This window comes from Chiloscyllium plagiosum, chromosome 21 (genome assembly GCF_004010195.1).
Source record: "Chiloscyllium plagiosum isolate BGI_BamShark_2017 chromosome 21, ASM401019v2, whole genome shotgun sequence".
Classification (NCBI taxonomy): Eukaryota; Metazoa; Chordata; class Chondrichthyes; order Orectolobiformes; family Hemiscylliidae; genus Chiloscyllium; species Chiloscyllium plagiosum.
In genome coordinates this window covers 49,793,079-49,811,838 of record NC_057730.1, presented here as the reverse complement: position 1 = coordinate 49,811,838, position 18,760 = coordinate 49,793,079, and the positions used below count along the sequence as shown (strand labels likewise).

The 18,760-nt window shown below is 40.1% G+C and overlaps 1 protein-coding gene across 3 annotated transcripts in view; it reads left to right on the top strand.

Moving 5' to 3' along the window:
* nubp1 (nucleotide binding protein 1 (MinD homolog, E. coli)) overlaps positions 1-18,760 on the top strand; it is a 165,791-nt gene that overhangs the window by 120,961 nt on the left and 26,070 nt on the right. The gene's annotated exons all lie outside the window — the stretch shown is intronic.

The window sequence follows — 18,760 nt, the reverse complement described above, 5'->3', positions numbered from 1 at the left end:
AGATACACCCAGCTTGTTTGCGTACCATTCCACAATGCAAATAGTCAAATAAGAGACTGAATCAAGGTTCAATACATTGATCATGCCCCTATGATAATCATCCTGCTGTCAAAGGAACTACATCAGAATCTGACCTATGACCAAATACAAACTTTCTTGGGTATATTAAATAAATGTAGTTAGTGTCGTAAAGAAACACCGGGTCTAAGGAGAGAGATCATTTTCAGAACTGAAGGGGGCTGGAATAGGATGGTTTTTATGTTGTTGGCAAAGTAGGGAGAGGAGTCAAATTGAACAACTTGTGAGGGTGCCCTGAGCAAAAGACAAAGAGAATGCTAATGATTGTAATGGAGAAATGCAGATACAAAATGTGTTTCTGATAGGTCTCAATAGTCATAGAGTCATAAAGTCATTGAGATGTACAGCATGAAAACAGACCCTTCAGTCCAACTCGTCCATAAGTTCGCTTTGCTAAGAGCAAACCCATGCAAATGGTTGGTGGAAGGGAGTGTTCATGACCTGATGTTATTGAATTCAACTATTTTCCAGCCTTCAGGGCTCAAAAATAAGGTGCTGTTCCTCCAGCTTGTGTTGGGATTTACTGGAATATTGCTGTAGTCCTGGGACAGAAATGCTAACACTGTAGCAAGATGGTGTATTGAAAAGGCAAATAACTGTAGGCTTATTCTTAGAATGGAGTGGAGGTTTTCTGCAATTACCCCCGCCTGCATTTGGTCTTACCAGTGTAGAGTAGATTGCACCATGATCAGCAAATACAACAGATTAGACTGAGAGACCAGTGCATAATTGCTGCTTTGCCCTGGAAGTGTGTTGTGGTCTTTGAAAGTGAGGAAGGAAAAGGTAATTGGGCAACTGTTACACCATCTGCAATTACCTAGGCAACTACCATTGTGGAGGAGGGAGAAAGAGACCTCAGTTGAAGATAAAGAGGACAAGTCTGAGGCACTCTTTGGAAGTTGGTGCTATTGAAAGAGGTGATGGAGACACAGGAACTGGGAGAATGGAATAGAGTCCTCACAATAAGTGAGGAAACATAGTTAAGGTAACTATGGGAGGAGGTAGGTTTGTAATGGATATTTGTGGACAGCCTATTTCCAGAAATAGTAACATGTTATGGAAGGGGAGGTGAAGGTGAGGGAAGAATGCAAATTGTTTTGCTTTCAATCTGATGAGAGTGAGAACCAGTACCAATAATTATATTGTACATCAATGAAAGAACTATGGGAGGGTTGAAATGAGGAATGATCCACAATCCCCATAAGGAACTGATATAACTGGGACATGTGCGTATCCTTCGACTTGGTGAAAGTGAGTGAAGTTAAAGGAAAAGTTGTTCAAAGTGACGAGCTCAGCCAGGCGAAGGAGGATAATGGTGAATGGGAAATGTTCAAGTTTCCTGTGTTACGGACCAGACCAAAACTCTTCAAAATATATTAAGAAGGTAGTCTAGACTCTAACTTTTTGTTATATTTTAAAGGTGCTATGTTTAAGGTGTTGTGTTCCAAATGCAATTCAATTGGGCAAACTACTTGACTTTAAGTAAAACATGCTATTTTAACTATAGTGTAAAAATACAGACAATAAATGTGGCTTAACTGTAACTCTATCAATGCGTAACAAAATAAGTAACTACTACTAGTTAACTGATCCAATATAGTAATATCCCATAAACACACCCTTGGCAAAGGCAAATTCAGTAAAATAGATTGTCTCACATGCAGTTCCAGCAGCAGGAAGAGAACCCCAGCTTTTAGCTGTGTAACAGTGAGGACTAAGACTGTCCATGTCCAACTTCAAGACCCCAGCAACTGCTGAAAGCTAAAACTAAAAATCCTGGTTCTGTGGGAGCTTGACCCCACCCATTCAGGCTGCTTCTAACGTTCCAACTTTTTAAACCAAAAACCCAATTCTTCACAAGTTGTTTATTTACTTTTCAGCTCTGTCTCAACCTTCCTTCATTTAAAAGAAAATGAAAATAATTCTCTTAAAGTCATAGTATTGTTACATGTCCCCGTTTTTTAAAAAAAGCTATCAATATACAAAGATGGTTTCATTTTTAAAATCCCTTAGCCTCACACTATTAGAACACTACAATACATATAACTTAAGCACACAAACTATTTACTACTACAGTCTATTTTCGTCCATTTTTTCCTGCCACTGAACTTCTCTGTCTTCCTTCATCAACGTTGCAACAACTCGTTGGCAATTACCTTCTCTTGTCCTACTGCATGTATAATTTTAAAATTGAATGGCTGCAATAGTAAGCTGCATCTAAACAGTCTCGAATTTTTGTCCTTAAGTTTTTCCAAAAACTTTTAAGAGATTGATCAATATATACAATTTGTCTCAAACATGGGTAGCTCAGTGGTTAGCATTACTGCCTCACAGGGACCCAAGTTCCATTCTACCCTTGGGTGACTATAGATTTTACACATTCTTGCCCATGTCTGTGTGCATTTCTTCTGGATGATCCAGTTTCCTCCAACAATCCAAATATGTGCACGTTAGGTGGATTGGCCATTCTAAATAATCCTGCACATTATGGACATACAGGGTAGGTGGTTAGCCATGGGCAATGTAGGGTTACAGGGATGGGATGGGTCAGGGTAGGATGCTCTTTGGAGGGTTTGTGTGGACTTGATGGGCCAAATGGCTCGCTTCTACCTTGTAGAGATTCTATGATATTACCCGAAATATAAATGTTGCAATACCAGCATGAAACTCAAGGTCTCCTCAATTGTAAAATATTCTATATGATGATTGTCAGGTCTTCTGGAAAAATACCTGACAGCTTTTTATATCTTCTTTTCTCCTTGCAAGAGTATAGTGTCGACACCCACATCACTTGCATCAATGGCCACTTTGAATGGCCTTGTCTAATTAGGTGTGGCCAACACTCGAGCAGTGGTTAACACAACTTTCAGGCTGTCAAATGCCTTCTGACATGCTTCTGTTCACAGACATTTCCTGCACTTCTTCAACAAGTTAGTCAATGGAGTGACCGCACTGCTAAAATTTGGTATGAACTTCTGATAAAAGCCACTTAGTCCCAGGAATCATATACTTCCCTCTTTGTTGATGGCATAGGAAAGTCCCCAATAACTGTTTTCACATTCCATGGGGCCATCTGTCCATATCCAATAACGTGACCCAGGAACATGACTTAGGCTTTTGCGAACTCATCCTCAGCCAGATTTATCACCAAGCCAACCTCCCAATGTCGATTGAACAATTCTGATAGATGCTCCAAATGTTGCTTCCATCTGTGACTAAAAATCACCAGATCGTCAATGTACCTCACACAACTGGGTGATCCTGAAATGACTTTATTGATTGGTCTTTGAAATGTGGCTGGTGCATTTTTAATACTAAATGGTACGATTTTAAACTGGTACAGTTCATTTGGCATCACAAAAACCAAAATTTCTTAAGCTCTTTTGGATAAAGGTACGTCTGAGGTCACTATTTTCTGAATAAGTCCAACTTTGAAATATAAGTTGCTTGACCCACCTTCTCAATATAGTCTTCCAAATGTGGAATAGAATATGAATTAGACTTTGTAACTGCATTGATTTTGTGATAGTACGCACATAATTGTTGGGTACCATCTGGTTTTGGCACCATTACTATGGGTGAGTGCCAGTCACTAGAACTCACTTCGATTATGTTGTCTTTAATCATGTGTTCAACTTTTTTTTTTGAAGCTGTGCCAACTTTAGAAGGTTAAGTCTATAAAGATGTTACTCAATCAGAACATTTCCTATATCTCATTCATGTATAATTAGATTAATAATGCCCAGCTTATTTCCATGCATCTCCCATGTGATTGTAATAAGTCTTGAAGGTCATTTAGATTTTCCTCTGGAAGTTAACTCAGTAATTTATCCCAGTTTTTGAAAATGTTCTTATTGTTCAAACTAATTAGAGGAATGTTCAATTCAGAATCATTGAACTTTATTCTTCATTCTGTGTTGCAACCAGTTACACATTCCCCTTTTACTTTTGTTCCCTGTCAAAATACCCTTTTGAGCATATTCGAATCACACACTGAGGTTTCTTTCTCTGGCATTATCAAATTAAATAGCTAACCTAACTCCATCATCTTTTGATTTGATATGACCCACTAAACCTTGCATTTAAAAGTTCACCTACCACTGGGAGTAACACTAACACTTTATCTCCACTAGCAAAATTAAGAATTTTTGATTTCTTATCTGCTTCCTGTTTCATCACATACTTTGCTACTTTCAAATGCTGTCTGACCGACTCTTTCTATTTAATCTTGCCTAAAATGTGACACACAATCCAAATATGTAGTCTCTGTGATCTGACTCACTAGTTTCTCCTTAATTAATTTCAGTGGTCCTCTCACCTCATGCCCAAAAATTATTTCAAATGGAATGAATTTAGTTGATTCATTAGGTGCATCCCTAATTGCAAATATTATGAATGGAATTCCTTTATCTCAATCCGCTTGGATAGTCTCCTTTTGGATATATGCCCTCAACATGCTCTTTAAAGTTTGATGCCACCATTCTAATACTCCCTGTGATTCTGGATGGTACGCAATGGATTTGAACTGTCTTAATCCTAAATTTAGATTAGATTCCCTACAGCATGAAAACAGACCCTTCAGCCCAACAAGTCCACACCGACCCTCCAAGAGTAACCCACCCAGACTCTTCCCTGACTAATGCATCTAACACTATGGGCAATTTAGCATGGCCAATTCACCTGACCTGCACATCTTTGGACTGTGGGAGGAAACCAGAGCACCCAGAGAAAACCCATGCAACTCTGGGAGAATCTGCAAACTCCACACAGACAGTCGCCCGAGGCCGGAATCGAACACGAGTCCCTGGTGCTGTGAGGCAACAGTGCTAACCACTGAGCCACTGTATCACCCCTAAAGTTATCCTCAACTTCATTGAATAATTTTGATGTAAAATTTGACCCTTGGTCTGATTACATTTCTTGGGTAAAATGTAATTAATGAAAATTTTGAATAACTCTTCTACAATCCCTTTAGCATAATGAAATTGCCTCTGGAAATCTAGTAGACACATCCATTATAGTCAATGAATACCAATTCTCACTTTTTGTTTTAGGTAAGGGTCCTTCGCAATCAATTAAGATTCTTGTAAAGGGCCTAAGATTTTCCAGTTACCTGACGTGAATGACATGTCTGGCAAATTCAACCACATCCTTATGCAATCCAGGCCAATATAAATGTTATGTTTTGGCTTGCATTTTCCTTGCCCCCAAATGACCCCATATTGGTAATTCATGTACTACCTACAACATACCCTTCTCTCACCCACTGGCAATGCAAGTTGATGAACGTCTGCCCATTTCTCACCTGCTTGAAATATGTGATGGTTTCCATTTCCTCATCGAGACTTCATTTCTAAGGTAGTAATATTTTGGGATACACTCAGATTTTTCTTCTGAGTATGGTTTTTGATACACCTGCTTTCTCATCTTTCTATTGTAATTCAGCTAATTTCTTTGATCTAAAAATATCAACTTTGCCCTCCACCTGTTCTTTTTTTCTTTCAACCATTGATCAAGCATGGTCTCTGATAATCAAACTTCGACTTCCTTTATTCCTTGATTTCTCCTCTTGCTTCGACCCATGGCTTTTACAGTCAGGAAAAATCCCAGGGTATGCTTCTTGTAACATGTCACTTGATTGATTTTTCACTGGCTTTTCAAGCACAGAATGCATCACTCCCACCTATGATCCAGCTATATCATTACTGAGGTTAAACTGTATTTCTGGAACTGAGAGTTTCTCTATTACTCCGACCACCATTTCACCACTTTTCACCAGTCTCTCCAACCTGATTGTATACAATGGAACACTGCTCTCCACCATATTTCTACTTTTTCTGGCAATGCCCCTGCTGAATTACATATCTCCTCATCTTTCAACATCAAAGATTGAATTCCTCTGTATGTCTTCAAATTTTAATTTCTTTACCTGCTCTTCCTTACGTGACTAAACCTTACCCATACAAATACATTTTTAAAGAGATCTGGCACTTCCTTCTCAACCAACCCCTGACCAAGTTGTACATTCTTTTGTGGCTTTTTTAGGTTCCACTGTGCTTTCCTTTATCATCTCAATAAAACTCACTGGCTTATCCCATTTTCCTACATCTGTCTTTCCCAAAAGCTTTTTCAAAAGTATGAACACTGCGACTTCATGTGGCCCACTTTATTAGAGTGAAAGCACCTTAACTTTTTAACTTCCCCTCATGGGTTCCCTTTTAACCTATGATAGACTATCTTTAGTTATGGTTGTAAGTTTGCTCGCTGAGCTGGAAGGTTTGTTTTCAGGCATTTTGTCACTGTACTAGGTAACATCAGTGAGCTTCTGGTGAAGCATTTTGACCAGGACAAAACAAAACAGAAAAAAAGTGGTGTCCTTCATCATCTGTATGAGATGAGGAAGAACACCACTTTGACTGGGACAACACATCCATCTTAGGACAAGCCAAACAGAGTCATGCACAAGACTTCATGGAAGAATGGCACTCCAACCGGAGCTCTGTCAACAAACACTTTGATTTAGACCCATCTACCACCCCCTGAGAAAAGACATCACCAACCCAAGGAAACCTAAACACGTAACTGGAAAGCTGGACATAACACCAGCGTCTCACCAGAGGTTAACTGATGATGTTAGTGTATGGTGACGAAACTTCTGAAGATGAACCTTCCAGCTCATCGAGCAAACCTACATCCAGAACCTCAACCTGAGCTACAAATCTTCTCAAAACTCATAAACTATCTTCAGTATCTTCAATGAGATCTACACTTCCCTCTCTATCTAAGGATTTCTCCTTTCCCCAATTTCTATCTCTCACAATTGAAATTGATGTCGGAAGCCAAACTTTGAATTATGAACTGACTTATTATTATTGCAACAGCTTAACTCACTGCTCTTCCACCGGAAGTGAATTTTTGAATTCCTCCAAAATAATCACGTAAGAGTGTCATATGTTTGATCTATTTTCAGTGTCCTCATCCACCTATCAAAATTACTTTGTTTGATCCTTTCAGATTCTATGCATGTTTGACCAGGGTTCCTCCTTAGATTCTTAAAACGTTGTCTGTGGGCATCTGGTACTAGTTCATATGCACTTCAGTTGGCTTTTTTTCACCTCATCATACTCACCAGATAACCCCTCTAATAGTAATGTAAATGCTTCACTAGCTCTACCTGCCAAATTTGTTTGAATCAACAGTAGTTACATTTCTGCTCTACTTTGATCTCCACCCCTTTCAGGATATTGATACTTGGGGCTCTTAAATTCAAGTACTATTGAATATTAGAGGAGCTGGTTGGATTTTGGTGAACTTGTTCATTATTTGATGTTACCCAGATTTGGTGCCAGTGTCTTGTGAAAAGGAAGCTCTTTTCTTAATAGCCCGGAAGTCGGGTGTGAATTCTATGCTTGGAAGCTAATTTCCACCTGGGTTGGACAATACTCCAAAGATCACACTTAAGGTTCTGCTTTTTAAGTTAGAGCCGAAGTCTTAACATCACCTCCCAGTTGGGTTTGTTCCGAAGAGGATCAGAAAAACTGGATTTATCCTGTCACTTTTCAAACCCTTCTCCAGCTGCTGTGCGGTATATTATCAATCCTGGAGGCAAGGAACAGCACATGTTTTCAGAGTATTGTGCTTGGCTGTCAAGAATGCGATGTATGATAGAGTTCACTATTACTACCTCTAATGTCCTCTTCTTCCTTCCCCATCCCAGACAACTTGAAAATAAATGGGGTGTATGACAAAGCTATGGCTTGGAAAAGTTATTTTGTCCTTTCATTTTTGTAAGAGAGATTGAATGAGAGGTGGAGAGCAATCTAAGGAAATAAACAGCTGGTGAGGTCTTGTTTTTTTAAAAGTTGGAACAAGTTGAAGCAGCCTGAATAGGTGTAGTTGAGCTCCTTGGATTTTAGTTTTAGCTTTCGGCAGCAGTTGCTGTTGGGGTCTTGAAGAAGTGAAAGCTGTTCTTTCTTTCTCTCCGTAACAGCCAAAAGCAAGAGGATCTCTGCCTGCTATGGGAGTTACATATGAGACATTCTGTTTTGTGAATTTGTCTTTTTCCAAGCATGTGTTTATGGGATGTAATTGTGTTGGAACAGTTAATTAGTAATGGTTACTGTATCTATTATTCTGTTAAGTTTTCCAAACAAGTTAAGTTATTCCAATTCCTTCTTTTGTTATAATTTAACTATCATAGAGTCATAGAGGTGTACAGCACAGAAACAGACCCCTTCGGTCCAACCTGTCCATGCCGACCAGATATTCTAACTCAATCTAGTCCCATTGACAGCACCCGGCCCATATCCCTCTAAACCATTCCTATTCATATACCCATCCAAATGCCTTTTAAATGTTGCAATTATATCAGCCTCCACTACTTCCTCTGGCAGCTCATTCCATAAACATATCACCCTCCGCGTGAAATGTTACCCCTTAGGTCTCTTTTATATCTTTCCTCTCTCACCCTAAACCTATGTCCTCTAGTTCTGGACGCCCCCACCCCAGGGAAAAGACCTTGTCTATTTATCCTATCCATGCCCTTCATGATTTTATAAACCTCCATAAGGTCACCCCTCAGCCTCCGACACTCCAGGGAAAACAGCCCCAGCCTATTCAGCCTCTCCCTGTAGCTCAAATCCTCCAACCCTGGCAACATCCTTGTAAATCTTGACTGAACCCTTTCAAGTTTCACAACATCCTTCCGATAGGAAGGAGACCAGAATTGCGTGGAATATTCCAAAAGTGGCCTAACCAATGTCCTGTACAGCTACAAGATGACCTCCCAACTCCTGTACTTAATGCTCTGACCAATAAAGGAAAGCATAACAAATAGTATGTTTTGCTTTAAATCTGACAGTTTGAATAATCAAATTGCATCTGGAATGCAACACATTAAATCTTTAATGTAAAAAACCTTGGGTCTAGACTATCTTCTGAATACTTTTGGGGTGGTTGGTCTCATCCATAACTGATATCCCACAAGTCAACAAAATGCCTCAGAAAATTCAACCAATTGGAGAAACATCATCCATCCTGTAAATAGAATGGATAGACTCTCCGAGGAGTAGGTCCTCCAATCATTTTTGTCAGAGGTTGTGGGCTGTGCCGTGTATTGGGGGCCACGCTTTTGCCAAACCCCCTGCCTTTTCCCAGTGGTCAGAGGCTGTGGCTTTTCTGGAGTTTGGGAGAAAGTGTCTGCAAATGGAGTTGCAGACTACAAAGACTCAGGAAAGAAGACGGTGGCTGCAAGAGGAATGTGGGGAAGAGAAACAGGATGTAAGATGTTAAGAGAGGAGTCTGCAAGAGGAGAGTTGAGGGGATGTAGGAGGAGATTGCAATTAGGAGAGTGGAAAGGGAGTGTACAAAAAAGCAAGAACAGTTTAAACAAAATAATACTCCGTTTACTGGAAGCCGGGAAAACATGGTAGCACTTGGTAATTAATTCTTTGCAAAATAATATAGATTCTCTAGTTTAAGAATACTTAAGGTTAGGAACTACAATATGTAGTTTATTGTAATGTAGTTTATGCTATTGTAATGAACACTGGCAATTGTTAAATTTATATCTCAGATGTAGTATAAAGAGTGGTAACTGTGTCATTGAAAGCTTTGTGGTTAGCACTGCTGCCTCACAGTACCAGGGACCCGGGTTCAATTCCCGCCTCAGGCAACTGTCTGTGTGGAGTTTGCACATTCTCCCTGTGTCTGTGTGGGTTTCCTCCGGGTGCTCCGGTTTCCTCCCACAGTTCAAAAATGTGCAGGTTAGGTGAATTGGCCATGCTAAATTGCCCATAGTGTTAGGTGAAGGGGTAAATGTAGGGGAATGGGTCTGGGTGGGTTGCTTTTAGGGGGTTGGTGTGGACTTGTTGGGCCGAAGGGCCTGTTTCCACACTGTAAGTAATCTAATCTAATCTAGAAAACACATCAGCTGTGACGTCACCAGTATGTGTAGTGGAGCTGCCTGTGAAGAGGAGTTTAGTGTGCTGGATTCTTGTGTATTGATGTTGAAGTCATTTTGAAAAAGGTTTGTGCTAAGCTATACTTTTCGTCTTGAGTCAATTTAAATATTGTGGTTATTTATTTTCCCTTGTGTTTTGTGACCAAGTTTGTTACTGTTACTAAGTAATTAATGGAAGGTTGGTAATTGAGAAATTATTCTAATTCTGCTTCTATGAGGATTCAAACACCACATACGTTTCAACACAAATACAGGAGGTATTATTACAATGTGACTGCTGTTATGACATTGAGTAAGCTCTCCTGCTTATTTTAAAAGCAGCAACACAGAAAAGATTGATCCCATGCAGTAATTCATAAAAATTCGAGTGGCCAAAAACTATATAAAGGAAAAATTAACAACTTTATTTCTTAAAGTATAACAGAGAATAATTAACTAACAACTATTCACAACTCCTTCCTCTAACCTATCTTTTACCTTCCCTTCCATAATACTAGTCTGATATAACTGGGGAGAAAGTGAGGTCTGCAGATGCTGGAGATCAGAGATGGAAATGTGTTGCTGGAAAAGCGCAGCAGGTCAGGCAGCATCTAGGGAACAGGAGAATCGACGTTTCGGGCATTAGCCCGAAGAAGGGCTAATGCCCGAAACGTCGATTCTCCTGTTCCCTAGATGCTGCCTGACCTGCTGCGCTTTTCCAGCAACACATTTCCATAGTCCGATATAACTCCCAATTAAGATTTACAAAACCACACTTCTTATCTCAAAGCCAGGCAGCTTTTCGTTCTTCTATTTGAATCTTCCTCTTTTCTGAGAGCTATTTTTCAAGCAGTCTGTCACATGCTGGTGGCTTGTCAGTTCTCCCAACTGTTCAATTTTCCTTGGTCTTATACCCCAGAACATCAGATTTTGTCACTGGCTTTTAAGATTGTCAATATACTTAATTCAAACTAGATTGGAGTTTGATATTTTTCAGGGTATAATTTAAATTGATTGGCCGAATTCAAATTTGTTTTTGTCTCCAGGCAACGAGCTAATTGAGTTGTTCGATCAAGTGTTACCTTGTTGCCTTATTGAGAACACTTGGTGCTGTGTCCAGCAGTTCTGCTGCTTTTAATTCTTTTAAAGTATGCCCACATCTTCATAACACTGCACTGTCCAATAAATCACTTGGTGAGCATGGTGATCAGCTCCTGAAAACCAACAAGGTAGCCTCTAAAAGCTAGATAAGGTATTTTGATGCCAGCAGCTAGCGGAATTTAAACACAATAGAATCAGAAATTGCAAGCAAGTCTTAGTAATGGGGACCATGAGACTATTGGTGTTTGTCATAGATACACATCAGGTTCACTAAGTTTCCATCCCTGAAGAACGCTGTAGACCAGACCACGTAAGGATAACCTGTTACTCCAGGTCCACAGTAATGTGATTGACTCTTCGGCTGTCCTCTGAAATAGCCTCGTGAGCCATCTCTCCAAGGGCAAATAAAACTGGACAACAAATGCTGGCCTTGCCAGTGATGCCCAGATCCCATGAAATAATATTTTTAACAAGTAACTTTGAAGAAGGCACATCTTAAACTTCTGTCAGTCATTACCACTACCTGATTCTGGTCAATGGTAACTCCAGGATGTTGATAGTGGGCTACGAAGTTAAAAATCACACAGCAGGTTATAGTCCAACAAGTTTATTTGGAAGAACTAGCTTTCGGAGTGCTGTTTCTTCATCAGGTGATTGACAACCATCTGATGAAGGTTCAGCGCTCTGAAAACTAGTGCTTCCAAATAAACCTGTTGGACTATAACCTGGTGTAGTGCGGATTTTAACTTTGTACACCCAGTCCAACACCAGCACCTCCAAATCATGATACTGGGCTATTCAGTTTGGTAGGATTGTAAAAGCTTTAATGTCATATAACAGACAAGTGACTCTGAACTCAGTCCACAGCAGCAATGTGGAGAAATCAGACATGTAAATACAGTCTCCTGTTAACTTTTTAAGTACATAATCTTAATTTCAAATAGAGAACTCAACTATCATTTTACCAATTAATGTACGATTGTATATCTACGTTAAAGAATGTAGCTCAGTGGTACCATAGTTTTGATTGAGAAGTATTAAACCCTTTAAATGTAATGAAGAACTATTGTGCATATCAGACACCATCAAGTACCAACTTACTGTGTGTAAATGATTCTGTAACACAGCTTCACCTGCTGCAGTGTTTGTGCAGATACAGATATTAATTTCTAGTGCTCCAGGGTTTAGCTTTAAGCAGAGCTCCTTAGATAATGGAATCCTTTAACAATGCTTACTATCGCTGCAGGAGGTCGGGAGAGATTAAAGCATTACACTCTGTGCTACAGCTGCTACTGTAATTAAAAATCTTTTTACACTGTTCAATTTACTTTTTAAAGCACCACTTTTGTTGGGGGGCTTACCACCAGGAAACACACAACAGCATCTCCATTGCAGTTACACAATAACCTATGATTAATTAAAGTTGTCACCATGAAAGGGACTGCAACTCAGTGTCAAATTAAGGTGTAGAGTCATAGTCATACAGCACAGAAACATAACCTTCGTTTCAACTAATCCATAGTGAAGTTAAGATTGACACAACACCAAGTTATAGTCCAACAGGTTAATTTGAAAGTACATGCTTCATCAGGTAGCTAGAGGGGCAGGATCAAAGGACACAGAATTTATAAGTAAAATATCAAAGCGTCATACAACTGATACGATGTATTAGACAAACCTCACATTTTTATAGCACTTTAGTAAAATAAACAAAGGCAAGGCTCACACAGTTAAAAGTATGGCTTTGGGCAATGTTGTGGAACAGAGACACCTAGGGGTTCAGGCACAATATTCTTTGCATGACATACGGATAAGGTTGTTCAGAAGGCATTTAACCTGCCTGTCTTCATTGCTCAGGCCTTTGAGTATAGGCTGACCTGAGATGTCACCTTTTTTTAAGATACTGATAAAACTTTGTTATCTCAGGGCAGTGACTTGAAATAAATTTTGGGATTTACATAATAAATAATTGAAACCTGCATCCCCATTCTGAGTAATTAAATACTTAACAGCCATTTTGGTTATATCTAATACATTGCATCAGTTGTATGACACTTTGATCTTTTACTTATAAATTCTGTTTCACTAGCTAACTCATGAAGGAGGAGCGTTCTGAAAGCTAGCACTTCCAAATAAACCTGCTGGACTATGACCTGGTGTGTGATTTTTAACTTTGTCCACCCCTGTCTAACACCGACACCTCCACGTCATGGCTAATCCATGTTGACCATAATCCCAAACTAAATTAGTCCCACTTACCTGTGCTTGAACTATATCCCTCCAAACATTTCTTATTCATGTACTTGTCCAAATGTCTTTTAAACATTGTAATTGTACCTGCATCCACTACTCCCTCTGGAAGTTCATTCCATAGGAACCACTGTCTGTGTAATAAAAATGCCCCCATGTCTCTTTTTTTAAATCTTCCTCCTCTCACGTTAAAGCCCACTAGTCTTAAAATCCCCCACCCTAGGGAAAAGATACCTGCCATTTACCTTATCTATACCCCTCATTATTTATAAACCTGTATAAGAATACCCCTCAATTGCCTAAACTATAGTGAAAAAGAAATTGCCAGCCTATCCAATCTCTCTTTGCAACTCAAACCCTCCATTTCTGGCAACATTCTGGCAAATCTCTTCTGAACCCTCTCCAGCTTAATCAAATCCTTCTGTAAAGGGTGGCACGGTGGCTCAGTGGTTAGCACTGCTGCCTCAAAGCACCAGGGTCCCAGGTTCAATTCTGGCCTCGGGTGACTGGCTGTGTGAAGTTTGCACATTTCCTCCGGGTGCTCCAGTTTCCTCCTGCAGGCCAGGTGAATTGGCCAGGCTAAATTGCCCATTGTGTTAGGTGCATTAGTCAGAGAGTCTGGTTAGGTTACTCTTCAGAGGGTCGGTGTGGACTTGTTGGGTAAAAGGGCCTGTTTCCACACTGTAGGGAATCAAATCTAATTAAAAAAAAGGCGAACAAGAACTGCACACAGTATTCCAGAAGAGACCTCACCAACATTCTGTAGAACCTCAACATCCAACTCCTATACTCAGACTTCTGAGCAATGAAGGCAGGCAGGCTAAATGCCTTCTTAAGAACCCTAGATGTAATGCAAACTTCAAAGAATTATGTACCTGAACCCCTATGTGTCTCTGTTCCACAACATTGCCCAAGGCTCTACTTTTAAGTGTATGAGTCTTGCCTTTCATGATATGGAGATGCCTTGCCTTTGTTTGTTTTACCAAAATGCAATACTCCACATTTATCCAAATTAAACTTCATTTCCCACTCCTCAGCCTATTGACCCAACTGATCAAGATCTCTTTGTAATCTTAGATAACCTTTTTCACTGTCCACTATACCACTAATCTTGGTGTCATCTGCAAGCTTACTAAGTATGCCTTCTATATTCTCTTATATGACAAATAAAATTGGATCCAGCACCGATCCCCGTGGACCACTGCTAGTCACAGGCCTTCAGTCTAAAAAACAACTCTCCACCATCACTCTGTCTCTTGCCGTTAAGCTGATTTTGTGTCGAATTGGCAAGCTCACCCTGAATCTCATGTGACTTGACTTTACCAATTAGTCTAACATGTGGAACTTTGTCAAAGGATTTACGAAAATTCAAGTAAACAATGGCTACTGCTCTGCCCTTGTCAAGTTCTGAAAGATTTTAAGAAATAGCAAATTTGCAGACAGTCACAAGATGATCACAAAAATTCTTAACACTTATTTGGAAGGCAATATACTTCCTATCCCTGTTAACTCATCACTTATTGGAATAAAGTTGTGCTTTTTGCACCTCAACATTTCTGAACCAAATAAACAAGGAATTAACCAAAATTGCTGTAGGCAATTGAGGGCTGCAGGGGATCATGTCAGGTCTGTTCAATAACCACATTAAAAATTCAGATAAAAGCTAGTTAAAACTCAATTAATTAAGTGAAACTCAATTTGCAAATATGCTCAAATAAAAGCAAAATACTTCAGATGCTAGAAATCTGAAAAAAAAACAGAAAATGCTGGAGGAACACAGCAGGTCTGGCAGCATCTGTGGAGAAACAAAATTAACATTTTGAGTCTGATATGACTCTTCAAATTAGGAAGGAACTGGGAAATAACAGTTTTTCTGCTGTTTACCAAAGGGGAGGAGTAAGTGGAATATATGATGAGGGTACCCATAGCAAAAGACAAAGGGAATAACAGTGCGTCCTTGAGAAACAAGAGAGTTATGTGCATCTCATATCAAGACAACTTATATTGAAGAATTGTTTCACCATTACAATAAAGTAAATACAGGGGGTTCTTTTCACTTGTGGGACATTGGCATTGCTGAATGGACCAGCATTTATTGACCATTCCTAGTTGCCTTTGAGATGATGGTGGTGAGCTGCCTTCTTGAATGCTGTGGGTTGACTCATAATGCCCTCAGGGAGGGAAGTGTAGGATTTTGACTCAGCGACAGTGAAGGAATGGTGATATATTTCCAAGTCAAGATGGTGAGCGGCTTGGAGGGGAACCTTTAGGTGGTGGTGTTCCTATGTGTCTGCTGCCTTTGTCCTTCTAGTGATTATGGGTTTGGAAGTTGCTATCTGAGGATCTTTGGTGAATTTCTGCAGTGCATCTCATGAACGGGATACATTGCTGTTATTGAGCATCAGTTGTGGAGGGAATGGCTACATATAGATGTGGTGCTAATCAAGCTGATGCTTTGTCCTGGACGGTGTCAAACTTCTTGTGTGTTGTTAGAGCTGCACTCATCAAGGCAAGTGGGGAATATTTGAGCACACTCCTGACTTGTGCCTTGTTGATGATGGACAGGCTTTGGGGAGTCAGGAGGTGAGTTACTCGCTGCTGTATTCATAGCCTCTGACCTGTTCTTGTAGGCCCTGTATTTTTATACCTAGTCCAAGTTCAGTTTCTTGTCAATAGTAACTCCCAGGCTGTTGGCTCGTAGGAGATTCATTAGGAAAGGACAGGAATGCAATTCATATCAGGGCAAGTTCTCCCATGAGAAACAATACAACACAGTAGGGATAAACACTGCTGATATCTGAGGGACTTGCAAATATATTATTTTGTTAAGGATCTATTCAGTTTTATTAGACAACATGGGCAGTGGTACAACATGTTGGAAAAAAATGGTGAAAATAAAAATAAAATCTCGGTGTTGAGAAAACATTTTGCAATTTTTCTCTTAAGATTTAAATGGTAAATCTTGCTAATGGATGGTGACTACCACATTTCCCTGCATTTGTGCCTCATTAATTACCCAACTCTTCTCATTTGTATGCAGCTTCCAATTCTCTCCAAATCAAATGCTAGTATTTGATATGAAAGCCAAAGTACTGTATATGCATAGTGGTATCAGCTCCCCTCTTGCTTCTCCAACCTCTGGAGCCTTTAGTAAACTACAATTTGCATGCTTCTAACTGGTTGCTTTGCATGCAGACACAAGCATATCTCACATATCATCACAGGATACATCTATTACTCCCATCACTCATTAACTTTGTGCTCAGCTGGAGGCTTCCAGCCTGTCTGGCTTGCTCTGAGGGAAAGCAGAGAGGGAAAGCTGGGCAGCTTGTCACTGGTTGGAGTACTGAATAGTGAAGGGGTCAACATATGGCATTGTGCTTTCTCAGTGTCACACCGACATCAGGTGACAGCAGCTTATATTGCAAACACACTGCACATTTTTCAACGAAATTACCATGTCAGAAAGTCAAATGGGACCATCAGGGTGGATTATGTCAGTTGGCACAAACAAGAGAGGTGTGCGGTCTGCCAAAGGGATGGTTAGATTCCAGTCAACAGAGCTTGGTTCTAGAATTTATGAATCTGTGGTTTTTGCGTTCTGGCGATTGGTCAAGTGTAATCTGTCTGGGGATTATAAACACATCAGTCATGGTGCTGTGGAGACATTAGTACGGGTTGTAGACTGGAGGGTAGACTACAGTCATTCCTGGGATTTGGGCATTAATAGCCGGGGCAGTCCACGGAGTTGTGGGTAAAGTGGGAAACACAAATCTGTGGACAGACTTCACTGGACTGGGTCACTGACGGAATGATTACAATGAAAGGTGAAATTGTACACAGCATTGGAGGGGAGATCTGGGAGCGGTGAGTGGGAGGGACTTCACAAATCTCTCAGAAACACGTTGACACTGCCAATTAAAATAATCTTGGGCCCTCAGCATCGAACTATCATCTGCTAGAATAGGACTTGTGCTGCTACTACTGGCCTATCTTTGATGTCATTTGAGTTAGAAGGACACAATGGTGGTCCCATTACAGTGGCTGTCAAAGTACAGTGGTGCTGAAATTTTATGTGAAGGGCTTGTTTCATGGATTAACTGGGGTTCTGTACGATGCCTCTAGATCCTTGACCCATAAATGCATCCATAGATACTGAACCATATTCCTCCTCCAATGACAAAAAGAGTCAAGCAGCCCAAGTACAGACATTCTTGTCTTCTCCCAGGGGCACATTGCAACATTGTACCCATCTTGCTTTGAAAGAGTATATCACTGAGCTGCAGAGGTTGTCAACTGAAAATGTTTCCAACCATTAATATTCAAATTTGATGAGAGTATAATGCCAGATTTGGGAGATCTGCACCAATTACTCTTGGAACTACATATTTAAAAAAAAGTTTCCTGCTGGCTTCCAAGGTCCTTGGGCCACACAGGAAAAGCAGCTGGGAGACAAGGGATATCGTCTCTAAATACGGCTCATGACACCTTTATGAAACCCATAAACTGATACAGAATGAAGATATGTTGCTGCCTGTGCTTCCACCATGACCATAATTGAACAGACTTTAGGTCTCCTTAAGGTGAGGCTTCAAAGTTTGGACCATCTGGCTGAGCCTTGCACTATGGCTCAGTAAGGATATTCCACATCACTGTGACATGCAGTGCTCTTCGTAACAGGAGATGGCAAGAGAGCATGCATTAGATGCAATCAAAACAGAACATCAACAGCAATCCTCTGAAGGCGAAGATGAGGAAAGTGACTGAGGACAACCTCAAGGATTCAAGAGAGTAATGTGTCGTCAAGTGCAAAAATCAGAGAGACATCATTGAAATACACTCTAAGGGCAAGTAAACTGGGGTTAGACTTCCTTTAATTGTGAAATTCTTTTGGTCTATGGCAAGTAGCCCCTGGTTACTGTAAAGAACATGTGGATCTAGTTATTTTCTCAGTCCTTTATCTTTTATGTCGCTGAATAAATGTTTCACTATCCAAACAAATGTACATTATCTTATATTCTCACTTTTAAGTATCTCTCAATTGCAGGTCCGAATCACCATTTAGGAAAAGAAAACAGCAATTGGTGAGACTGTACCTGTGTTTTTGTTTTTGCTGCTGTTTACCTATTATTTATTATCTATGCTACTTAACTATGTGATCTGCTGTACTGCTCACAAGACAAAACTTTTCACTGTGCCTCGGTACACATGACAATAAATTCAATTTAATTCAATTCAATTCAAGGCACAAATATTGCATAGCAATAAGGTTAGGTAATTCTTAATGCACACAAAATCCAAGTGTTGTGCATGAAGTCTTTCAGACTTGGCAATGCGATTGGAGCAATTCTGAGGCACCTCCTTTTGGCTTTCTATCATTGATTAGCCGTC